Raw genomic sequence first — 13,352 nt, 5'->3', positions numbered from 1 at the left:
ATGGTAACGTGCAGTGTGGTCAGCGGACAGAACGAGCTGTCTTCCAGCCACTGCTCCAGAGGTTAGCTGGAAGCTAACCCTTGTTCACAGAGCGACTGCACCTTCAACCCCCCCACAGCTACAGAGGTTAGCTGAAAGCTAACCGTTTGTTGACTGTGGACGTTTCTTCAAACTTCATTGTCGCCCGGACAACTCCTCAACATGTTCATATGAGGTTAGGTTTGGGCAGAATAATAGAGAAGGATTTAGATTGAAATGATCAAAACGTTTTCATTTTATGAAGTTTGGTTTTGTTTGGGTTGAACTCTGCTATCTTGGTGCTAGCAGACTTATCTGCTGTTCAGTTTTGTGTTCTTTGTTTGTATGTTTTTAAAGTTAAGACAAACTTTACTTGAAGAGTGATTTTAAACAGAAGATTGATCATAACGCACCGTCCGCGCTTATGCATTTTAACCCTTTTATTGACGGTATTTTTTAAAGGTGTGTGTTTGATTCTGGTGCTAAGCTATCAGCCTCCTTTGTTAGCTTTAACTGCTAACAGCTAAGGACACGTGGTTGCCTGTTAAAGAATATTTACCCAGAAATGTTATTAGTTTTCAATCCAGTAAATAATAGTTCCCTAAACATTATTTTACTAAACTTGATAACTAAATCAACACCATTAAGCCCCATTTCTCCAGAAAGATTTGGCTCTTTTCCAAAATATTTCCTTAAATATTTTACCATTTCCTTAACAATATTTCTTTAAATATTATTTTAATAAACAAAGGCAGCTAATGAGACACCATTGAGAATTAGTCATCCAGAAGGTTGGTTTTATTCAGCAGATCATTCTTTAAAACATTATTTAGATAAAATAATATTTTATCTGATCTTGCATTGTGAGTGGTTGTCTAAACGTTTGCTGATTACTGCCTAAGTTAGTTCCAAGACTAACTTAACTTCACTTCCAGATTCTTCAAGATAATCGTTAGTTCTCAAACATAAATAACAGTGAATGGTAATGTTGTATCACTCCTTCAGTAATGGTTCTCAATCATCTTTAATCAACTTGTTTATATTGTACATAGCCCATTAGTCTTCATTATTCTTTAATTCCGCTTGGTACTTTAGTTGGATTGTTTTAGCATAGTAAAGAGTTTGTTGATTGAAATATGTTTGACTTTGAGTTGACTTATTTTTGTTCATAAATTCTTGTATTTTAAGAAATTGTGTGAATTCATTCCATGTGTGTGCAGAGTTTTTGCTGTTCAATAATGTCAGAGCTCGTCTCACACCTTTCTATTTTGTCCTAATGCTGTTGCCTTACTGGGCTGGTATTCACAGGATAACCCTTAACACACCGAAATATTATTTGATAAAATATTAAAATTAAGTATTAAATAATATTCTCAGATTCTTAATAACAACAATGTCTAGGAGAAAAATAGGGTTTAAACACTGAAAGACAGGGCCATGTGTATCATTGGTAGAGGGTGAGCATTAAGTTGTTGCCAGCAGAAGCTTGGACGATACCCCCCTCCAGGAAGGTGTCACAGGTAGATGCCAATGAAGGGAAGCTTAAGTAGGAGAAATATGATCTCTCTTTTTAATTTTCATCAGCAGCATTTTGGATCAGCTGAAGCCTTTTAACTGCATTTTGTGGACATACTGATAGTAAAGAATTGCTATGGTCCAGCCTTGCAGTAACAAATGCATGGACTAGTTTTTCAGCGTCACTCCTGGACATATTTCTAATTTTGGCAATGTTCCGGAGGTGAAAGTAGGAAATCCTAGAAACCTGTTCAATATGGGATTCAAATGATATGTCCTTGTCAAAAATAACACCAAGGGTTTTTACTTTATCACTGGAGGTCAATTTAATGCCATCCAGGTTAAGTGATTGACTAAGCAGTTTCTTTTTCAAAGACTCCGTTCCAAAGACGACAACTTCTGTCTTGCCTGAATTTAAAAGCAAAAAAATGTAAAGTCATCCAAGTTTGTATGTCTTCAGGACATGCCTGTAGTCTATCTAACTGGTTGGACTCATCAGGATTTATGGATAAGTAAAGCTGAGTATCATCAGCGTAACAGTGAAAATGTATCCTATGCTGAATGATAATTTGACCTATTGGAAGCATATATATATAGTGAAGAGAATTGGCCCAAGTACTGAACCCTGTGGTACTTCACAATTGACTCTGGAGTTTGAAGATGATTTATCATTTACATGAACAAACTGGAATCTGTCAGACAAATAAGATTTAAACCAGCCTAGTGCTGTTTCCTGATCCCTACAGCATGTTCCAGCCTTTCTAAGAGAATATTGTGATCGACTGTATCAAATGCAGCACTGAGATCTAACAGAACCAGAACAGACACAAGTCCATTATCTGAGGCCATAAGAATATCATTAGTGACTTTCAGCAGAGCTGTTTCTGTGCTATGATGAGCTCTGACACCTGACTGAAACTCTTCAAACAATCATTGCTGTTTTAATGCTCATACATTTGAAAAGCAACTGTTTTCTCAAGAATTTTAGATAAGAATGGAAGATTGGATATAGGTCTGTGTTTTTCAAGTCATCTCGATCAAGCGAAGGTTTCCTAAATAAAGGTTTGATTACAGCTACCTTAAAAGCCTGTGGTACATATCCATTTACTAAGGATAGATTAATCATATCTAAAATGGGGCTGGTAATCAGAGGGAACACTTCTTCAAATAATTTGGTGGGGATTGGGTATAACATACAAGTTGAAGGTTTAGATGAAGCTAATATTTCTGATAACTCAGGAAGCTCCACAGGATTGAAACAGTCCAACACAGAACAGGTTCTACAGTTACTTCCAATGTTGTCTCGCTTTGTGAGGATGAAGTTGTCATCTTCGGGATTATGCCAATGATTTTGTTTTTAACAATCAATTTTATTTAAAAGAATCTCATAAAGTCATGACTGCTGAGAGCTAAGGGAATGGATGACTCAACAGAGCTATGACTTTATTTAAGTTTAGCAACTGTACTAAAGAGAAACCTATAATCATTCTTATTCTCTTCTATGAATGATGAGAAATAATCTGTTCTAGCTTGGCGAAGTGTCTTTTTATACGACAGTAGACAAATTTTCCAGATTAAGTAGGAATTCTCTAGGTGTGTAGAGTGCCATTTTCTCTCCAATTTTCTAACATTGTGCTTTAAAGTACACAGCTCTGAATTAAACCAGGGAGCCAGCCTGCTATAAATAATTACCTTGCTTTTCAAGGGGGCTGCATTGTCTAATGCACCACGCAATGAGCAAGAAACACTATGAACAAGAGAATACATTTGTGAAGGGGAAGAAACAAAATTATTGCCCTCCGCTGTGTTTTTCTGTGATATTGAGGAAATTAAAAGTAGAACAGATTTTTTAAAGGTTGTTACAGCATAGTGTAAAAGTGGAAATCGAAAATGGTCACCTTCAAGCTTTACTGAAATTTGTAGCTGCCCACATCAACAAACCTGGAGAACAATAAGTAGTTTATGTTACGTAAGGAGTTAAATGGAGGCTTGTAAACGAGTGCTTAACCCTGTCTCTCCTATACAAAGCTACTGGCTGAGCTTTTACTGTTACCAACTGTATGTGCTCTCTTTCATACTTAAGGCTTGAAAACTGACTCAGAGTTCATCTGCTTACCTGTCTTTCTCTCCTAGATGAAGCCACTAAAGAAGCTACTACCATTAATGTTTTACTTTACTCTCCCATAGAAAGTACTCCTGGATCAGTGCTTCTTTGTGCTTTTTGTGTCTCTGCTGTGTTCTCTCAAACCCCTAGTCAGTCACACTGAGCCTGGTTCTGCTGGAGGTTTCTTCCTGTTAAAAGTGAGTTTTCCTCTCCACTGTTGCTAGATGCATGCTCAGTATGAGGGATTGCTGCAAAGTCAACCTCAGTGACTGTCCACTGTCTCTACATGCTCATCCAGGAGGAGTGAATGTTGCAAGTCACTGATTTCATGTAATCGGCTGGGTTTCCTGAGAAAGAAAAACGTTTTAAGAAATTTGAATAAATAACTGAATCCGACTGAACTGTGTGATATTTAGGATTAATTTGAAATGTATGTACCTGACTTGAAATCTGTATGATTCAAATGAATTGACTTTGTAATGTGCCTTGAGATGACATGTGTTTTGAATTGGCGCTATATAAATAAACTGAATTGACCTAAATAAAGAAGGCTTACAATATAGTTATAGAATGGCAGTCTTAAAGCACCAACCTAAACCATGTTTAAAATTTGTGTTGGTCCCACAGATCATATCACACAATAATCATTATAGTTAAACACCACCTAATGTTAGGTTTAATCCAATGCTGGAATGCAGACAAGTGGGCAGCATGACGCATGTTAAAATCTGTCAAAAATAATATTAATAATAATAAACCAAAAACATCCACAAATCCCCCTTCAGGGCGGATACCAGACGCCCACAAGAGTCCAGACAAAAAACATGCCGAACAGGTCAGGTAGAGGGGGGCCACGGCAGGAGGGTCAGAAACAAAAACACAAAGTTCAGGCGGGAAACCAGGAGGTCGTCCAGAGCAGGCACAAAGTTCAGGCGGGCGACCAGGAGGCCGTCCTGAGCAGGCAGAAAGTTCAGGCGGTTGCCAGGATCTGCAACACAGAGTCCTGGGCGGTTGGCGGCGAAGGCGTGGAGGCCGACAGAGGCGTAGAGATCATGGCGGCCGGCGACGAAGACGGAGACTTGGAGGCCGACAGAGACATAGAAACCGTAGTGTCCGGCAACGGCAGAGGGAACCTGCAGGTTGATCAGGAGGCCGGCCGAGCAGAGTCAAGGACCCTCAGTCAGGAGGTCGGATGCGCCGAGTAGAGGACCCTCGGTCAGGAGGTCAGTTGCGCCGAGTAGAGGACCCTCGGTCAGGAGGTCAGCTGCGCCAAGTTGAGGACCCTCGGTCAGGAGATCGGCCGAGTAGAGTAGAGGACCCTCGGGGCTTAGAGTCAGGCCTAGAGTCAGGCTTAGAGTCAGGCACCTCGTAGTCTGGCGTGGAGTCTGGCGCCTTAGGCAAAATGTCAGTCAGGCCTGCAACAAAATCAATTTGGCCTGGATCACAGTCACTGGGCCCTGGAGCTATGGTCATAGGCAGTCCACCCACGGACCCCTTTGGCACAGGCAGTAGAGGTGGTTCGTCCACGAAACCCTCTGGAATAGGAAGTAAAGGCGGTCCGTCCTCGAACCCCTCTCGAAAATCTGGAACATGGATTAGAGGCGGTTCATCCTTGAACCCCTCTCTGAACTCAGGAACTTGGATGGGAAGCAGTTCATCCCTGAACCCCTCTCTGAACTCTGGAACTTGGATGGGAGGCGGTTCATCCTTGAACCCCTCACGGAACTCTGGAGGCTTGCGGCGAGACCCTCAGCGGCGTGCGGAGAAGCTGAGGCGTCGCCGAGACCTTAAGCTGTGTGCGCAGAAGCTTAGGCATCACTGAGGCCCTCAGTGGTGTGCGCAGAAGCCGAGGGGTCGCCGGGACCCCCGATGACTTTAGCCGAGGCGTCGCCGGGACCCCAGATAACTTTAATGGAGGCGTCCCTCTTCCAACGTCCTCTGCGGCGTGTGGAGGAGGTTGAGGCAGACTTGGGCAGCACAATGGCGGCGCTCTGGAAACATGACATGGACTGAGCTGCTGCTGCAGCGCTTTGAAGACCTGATGTGGGCTGGACTGCAGCAGCGCTCTGAAGACTTGACGTGGGCTGGACTGCAGCAGCACTCTGAAGACCTAATGAGGGCTGCTCAGTACCAGCTCCCTGGAGACCTGACGTGGACTGAGCTGCAGCACCACTTTGGAGACCTGACTTAGTCTGCTCATCTGCAGCGCTCTGGCGTGGGTGAAGGTGGACAGCAGTAAAACTGCCTTACTGCCGTCTCATAATCCTCCTCCATCTGTCTTATTCAAGAGAGGAATACAGGAGACAGGTCCTTCTGAAGGTTTTAAACTGGCGTACACAAAACCTTAAACGCTCCTCCAGCTCCTCTGGTGTAGCCTCAGAACACCTGGCTGAAGTCGGCATGGGCAGAGCTGTAGGAAACCTGGGAGACAGTGCTGTGGCGAAGATGCGGGCTTACTTGCTGCAGCCCTTATGTCAGCTGGCAGGGAAACCATCGTTCCAGACGTCATAGCAGCGGCATGGGATACTCCTCACTGGCTGAAACACAGGAAGGCGCTCCGCGCCAGCGTTTCTTGCGGCGGGAGGAGGATGTCTGCTTTGCTGCCGGATCTTGGTGTGCAACCAGGGAAGCAGGCAGAGAACGGAGCTGAACCACCTCACGCTCCATCTGCTCCAGCAGCAGTGGAGAGCAGAACCTCCAGATCGGACGGAAGAACCCAGCAATACTTGGTGCTCTCCTGCCTACCGTCTGCGAGGTCCATTTTTGGCGGAAACATTCTGTTAGGTTTAATACAACGGAGGACCCCGCAATGCAGACAAGCAGGCAGCATGACGGTGGGTGAAAAATTTAATTTTGGAAAAACAAAAACTCACTCACTAGAGGAGGCAGGAACAAAACAGTGAACAGGCAGGCAAGACAGGCATGGCATGATCTTAAAGACAAGGTGGCATGATCTGAAATGTTTCTGCGATGAGTAACTGAACAGGTGTGACTTTTTGGATCCAAAAAACCTAACTTGACAAAACATGAACAAAAAGACAAAAACTAAACCATGGCCAGAAGCATGATACAAAATCTGTCAATAATAATAATAGTAACAATAATAAACCAAAAACACCCACAAATCATGACACCTAAACTTTTCTGGTGCAAAACTGGCAGAAAACAGGCCTTGAACGTTGGCCTTGAACACTGAGGAAGATACAGCCTGTTCCTCACTAGCATTAATGCACGGCCCAAGCTGATGTTTCTGGTTGTAATGGATGCATATGATCGCTGGCCTGGAATTTTTCATTTGCAGCCTACCACAACAAACAAAACAATAGAAGTGTTGATAAATCTGTTTGCTTTCTATGGGTTGCCCAAGGAGGTGGTGACAGCCAATGGAGCTCAATTCACTTCAAGTGAGTTTGAGTCATTCTTGAAACTAAATGCAGTTAAAGTTCCAGCATATCACCCAGCTTCAAACGGTCTGGCTGAAAGGCTTGTCCATAACTTAACAAAGTCTTTGGCAAAGAATAAAGCAGTTGGTAGCATGCTGCTGACTCACTGCATTGCTCATTTTATGATAGTTGCAGGAATTTGCCACACATGACTACTAAAAAAACACCAGCAGAACTGTTTTTGAACAGGCAGGTCCATAAAGCATCTTCCCCTGTTAAATCCAGTTGTGTCACAGTCTTTCCAACCAGGTCAGTTTCTGGAACCCTCCGCCGTCAACAGGCTCAGAATGTTCTCTGTGGGACAGAAGGACATCACAGTAAAATACTGACAGGTGAGTGTCTACTTTAATATTAAATAGATGAAGTAGAAAAACTACCAACATGGTGAGTAAACATAATAAGCAAATCAAAATAATGATGAGCATGTAAACAAGGTTCAAACATTTTAAAGTGTGTAACAATTGATTTAATTTAGCTAAGTTTTATCATCATGAGTTACAAATTTCTTAATCCAGTTGAAATTCTATGATCAGTTAATTTCTCTCCACCGATCACTAGGAGCACAGTTATTTTTTGTTTTATTTATGTTTTCGTCTTTTGTTACAACCAATCACTGCTCTTCGAAGTCAGCCTCACACTTAGCAGCGGAGTCAACCACACCTCCACACACTTACGGCATTAGTTTATTTTTCGTTTAAACCTGTATTTAAGTAATGTAATTCTTTAATTTATTTTCTTAAACCGAATAATGATATTATGAAACACGCACATAATAGAACTGTGTGGTTTTTAAAATGTATTCTATTAAGTATGTCTTTCTTTTTGAGTTACCTGGTTTGGGGAATTGGCTGCTTCCTGTCTGGGCAGGAGGCGAGGCCAATGGCTGAGGACTCCTGTCCCAATACCCACACTACACCCTACGCCCCTCTATGAAGCGTGTAAAAGCACTCATAGGGGTTGAAGTGCGTAGGTTACAAGCGTGCAAATTTGGAGAATTGTGACAATAGGGGTTACGTCATCGACTTACACCTCTGAACCATAATTGCGACATCAAAAATGGCTGGACCCATCGCTGTTTTTGCAGTCTTGCGGCCAAATATTTATTTTAAAACTGCAACAAACAATTGTTTTGAGGAGAAGAAAGTGCAGGAACCGAAGGAGACTTATACATCAGACTCTCGCCGCGGCGCCAGTGTTTGTTCAAAAGATAATTTCAACGTTATGGGCTACTGACTGCCCAGAATCATCCTGAACCAGTGGCATCTTACAATTCTGAGCCTGGAAAACCAGTAAAAATATATATGGTTGATTACATTGATGGTTGTGATTGGTTTTTGCTCAAATTATTACCTGCAGCGGTGAATTGTGGGTGGCACACTTCGGCCAAGTCTGCTGAGATGCGCGCTTAGCTGAAGTGTGGATCAAGGGCACAAAGGGGGCGGGGTGAAAGATCACTCTGGAGAATTGGGACACACTACTCGCTCGAACCCATCAATGGGAACATGCAATTGAAGGACACAAGGTTGGTAGTGCGAGTATTGGGACAGGGGCTTTGAAAGCACAAGGCCAGCTCTGCAGGACCAACCTTGTGCTTGTCAGCAGGGCGGATGTTTTAGATTTAGTTAGATCATTGGGTCCTTAGTTAGTATGGCTGTTTAGTTCTGTTTCCCACATTGTGTGTACATGGTCGGACCAAATAACTATATAAGTTACTGTTTTGTATCCCTGAATTAGGTCAGTTTTGAGAAGTAAGGTGTGTATACTTTGTTTGATCAGTTCATATTCCTTAAATCACTTTTTGAGTTGAGTTATATTTAGTTGACCTATTTTATCTGCCCATTAATTATATTTTGAACTTTGTCATTTATTTGAATTTTTTTTTTGGAGGTGGTAAAATAAAGCATCACTTGACATTTTTGCCGTGCCCTCTACGCCTTCACTGCTTGGTACCTCACACTGTATATCTGCATAAAATCATTTACACCTTGATGTTGGCTAATTCAAATTTTGTGCTTTCAGTTCCTGATGGAATCCATCTAAGTTGAACTCAGTTTGTCATTTCTGAAACTGTAAACTTGGGTCATAATGAGAAACACAGTGATAAATTATTCCTTTTCATGTCAGTGACAGTCAGGAGTCTGAGAGGAAATAATTGACAGTTCTCAGTGATTTTACAGTTCAACCATCAGACACAGTGTTATCTGTGAAAGATAGCCATAGCGTGTCGACCAGATTCTGATTCAGCTGAAATAGAATGATAGAGATCTTGCGCTTCTGTTTGTAGGAGACATGCATGAATTTTATGGAACAAAGCTCCAAAATGTACGCGTAACAGCTTCATTCCTGATAGATTCAGGGGAGTGCAGTTTAACACTGACTGTTGTTTATCATGTACCGCATCTGCTAATCGGCACTACAAGTGGAGGCGCCAACAACCTCAAGCATCACACTCATTTTCTTAGCTAAAAACCAATTTCATAATTAATGTAAAGGGAAGTGTCTGTGATTACAGAGCACAGATGCAACTTTTAGCAGCAGCTGGAGTTGCCGCTTTCAGTTGTCTGAAGGTGTCTTATGTGATAATGAATAATTCCCCTCCCCACAACTCCCAACCCAATATCACTTTGTCATGTTTGCTATGTACAGCAAATTTGCTGCAATTCTTTCAAGTGAAATGTGTATATTTCAGCATCCCTTCTGACAGCATCCCTTCTGACCCATTCTACCTTTCTGAAAGTAACTTAAAGGTTACATGATGATACAGACTATAGTTGCCTCCCCCCCAAAAAAAGCCATGGTATTTGATATATTTAATGCTTGATAGCCACTTCTGGGTTTCCTACTTACCAGTGGCAAAGGGGGCTAACCCTGCAGTTTATCTTGGGCAGTATTTAAAGCAGCGATCAAAGCTGTACAAACCAATTGTCATCATGTTTCTCCAGAGGGAATTTCCAAGTACATTAATGCTCCTTCTTTGGGAAATAATTGTGCCTCTCTGTGACTTCATTAGGTCTCCTGGCTGTTTCAAAAGATGTTCTCTCAGGAGGTTGAAAGCCACATCGCTGGCAGACAGCATCCCATGGGGCTGAATGAATAAAAAAGGGGAGAGATTATAATGAGATTGAGTTAGCCATGAACAGGATAGGCTTTTCATTATTCCACTGGCTGGAGAGAGGAAGGGAGGGAGGAGAGAGAGAGAGAGAGAGAGAGAGAGAGAGAGAGAGAAGGGAACAAGGCTGACAGAAAGATATGTGTTTTTGAAGGACCTACACTCACCATCTGCCATGGCTCGTCCAATAGTAGCCAACCAGTGCATGCTTATCATCGCCATGGGTATCAAAGAGGCCTCCTCTCTGGAGACTTCTCCATTAAAACAGTGAGCACTAACCCCTGTGCACACATAGGCAAAGAGGAAAACGTGCATTTAATTCAGGGCTAACCACTTCTGCCAATTAGAGGGACAGCATTCCATATACAGTGCCTTACAAAATTATGTGAACCCCTTGGATTTTTTTTCACATTTTGTTACATTACAAACACAGGACATAATGTGTATTATTGATATTTTATGTGACTGAGCAAAAACCAGGTAACACAAGATTGTGAAGCCGTATTTTTTATAACTCAGATTGAATTAGATAGAACTGGAGAGTGTCTTTGAACATTATTTTTAAAATCTTGCCTAGTTTACAAATTAGATTTAACTCTGGACTTTTACTAGGCCATTCTATCACATGAATATATTTTGATTTAAAACATTACATTAAAACTCTAGCTGTATGTTTTGGCTAGTTTCTAACAGGTTTTGTTCCAGTAGTGTCCTTTATTTAACTCCATCCATCTTCCCACTTTAGCTCTGACTAACATCTGTGTCTCTGCTGAAGAAAAACTTCCCCACAACATGATGCTGCCACTGCCTTGTTTCACAATAGATGGTACACCACACATAGTGGATTGAATGTAAGCTGAAAAGTTCAGTTTTGGTCTACTATGACCAGAGCGCTTTCCTCCACATTTGCTCTGTCCATACACGGCTTGTAGCAAAAAGGACCCCTTTAGTTTTGTTTTTTTTCTTTCAACAATCACTTTCTTCTTGCTGCTCCACCATAATGACTTGTTCATCACCAAATGTCTAGGTACTTCACAGAACTGCTGTATTTATACTGAAGTTAAATGACCCAATGGTGGATTCTATTTACCAAATAGGTCAATTCTAAAGGCTTTTAATTGCCCTTTTGCAATTTATTTAGGGGTCTCAAAGTAAAATGGGTGTATAAAAATGCATACCACACATTATTAGATTTCTTTTGTTAAAAAAATTGAAATTGAAATTGTTATTTTCTTTTCTATTCTTTTCACATGACAATTATTATTATTTCTTTATGAGATTGGTCTTTCACATAAAACCCTAATGAAACACATTAAAGTTTGTGGTTCTGACGTGACAAAAATGAAGGGATTCAAGGAGTGTGAATACTTTTCCAAAGCACTGTAATTACCTTGACATATGATGCTGAATTCTGAGACACTGTGAGTTTGTCAGAAGGATCTTTTTGTCAGCCAGCCTTGTCCTTTATCTTTCCCAGTTCAGTTTGTGGAGTAGCAGCGCTTCAAACGTCGGGGCCATTGATCATGACCTGTTCTTTAGCCAGTTATTCAAAAGTGTCACACATTGTTTCAGTGAAAAGGGGGAAAAAGTAGAAAAAAAATCAATAGGGTTCCATTATCCGGTTGGGCAGTGTCACTGGCCTGTCAATGATCCTGTTACAGCAGCAGTGCAAGGGTGACACGGGCCCACACTCAATCGCTGCTGACAAGAAGAAAACATGCTGACAGGCACCGGGAACAAGTTGGAACACAGATTTGCACTTCAAGCAGCTGTCCAAGGAGGTATCTTGCAAGGCCACCGTGCATGGGGGTGTGTAGGGTTGGGGCAGGGTGGATGGGCTGGGAGGTGGCGCTGGTGGTGGTGGGGGGTTACGCAGCCACCCTCCCACTACTGTCTGACTGTCTAGCTCTCAACCACAAATGCTTTTATCCTCCCATAAATTATTCACCTCTGGATACACCAAAGGAAACTGGCTCGCACTGATTGTGGCTGTGGGCAGATTCATAAACCTCCGGCCCAGTCACCAGCGGCCACTGCACACTAACACACTTCAAGTGGAATATGCAATATACTGTAAACTGAATACTTGTGTATGCTAGCATGTTTATTTTTATTATAGCCAAATTTAAGCAGATTCCACACCAAATCTCAGTGTTTTCAAAGTATAAATCATTTGCAAAGTTATTATTGACTTCCTGACAGATTATATCTTCAGAACAAAGAAAACTGCTTACCTCAGTCAGTCCAGATGGCCAGTCAAAAATTAAAGAAGACATCAAGTGTATCTTGAAAGAACATAAATCAATATATTTTGACAAGGATCAAATGTGCTTCAGATGAACCTTTTGGCCCTTCCAAAACAGTCGTTCTCCCCTTGTCAAACCTTTTTATTTCTGTTTGTCCGCCTGTAATGATCTGAAGCCCTCTCAATCTTTTAGATGCAGTTTTGATCTACCATGGGAATATTTTCTATTTTTATCAAATGTTTGCACACTAATAAAGATAACTGTTAGAATTTAATCAATAAAACAGCTGGTAAGCATTTTATTTGGATAGATGTTAATCAATATTTCTCTGTAGGTTGCTGGCTTATGTAGGCCTAACAGCTAAAAGACAAAGAACAAATATAAGACAACCAATTTTAACTTTTTGAACATACTCACCACAATCTGTTAAATTCTAAACAATTCCAAGATCATTACAGTCAAATTAATTGATTTATATACTAGAAACAAATTACCTAGGTTCTACCTATTCTGTTTTATAGTGACGTAAACTTTGGACAAAACCGGTAATACTGAATTGAACCAATCTATCTTAACTGGCCTGCTGGAGTGGGTCCTCCTTGGCTGTAGAAGCAGAGCAGTGGAGACACTAAGGGAGGGTCAGAAAATATAAGTTTGAATGATTTCTAACATTTTTTATTATGCAAAGGTAATTGTATTGTTGTTGGTCATTACTTTTCAATGCCTATCACCCAACCCTCTACAAACAGCAAAAGCAAAATTAGATTGAAAAATTTTTATTATGACTTTCATTTTTTTGTGCACCACTCCAAAATGATCAGTGACCCCCATCTCTTCAGCCTGAAGAAAACGTTTTGGAGACAGCCCTGATCATGACTAATGTTTTCACTGTTTCTTTCATGATGTCTTCTGGTTCA

Source organism: Girardinichthys multiradiatus, chromosome 9 (genome assembly GCF_021462225.1).
Source record: "Girardinichthys multiradiatus isolate DD_20200921_A chromosome 9, DD_fGirMul_XY1, whole genome shotgun sequence".
Classification (NCBI taxonomy): domain Eukaryota; kingdom Metazoa; phylum Chordata; class Actinopteri; order Cyprinodontiformes; family Goodeidae; genus Girardinichthys; species Girardinichthys multiradiatus.
The sequence above is the reverse complement of the archived record's forward strand: the minus strand, read 5'-3'. Positions refer to the sequence as shown.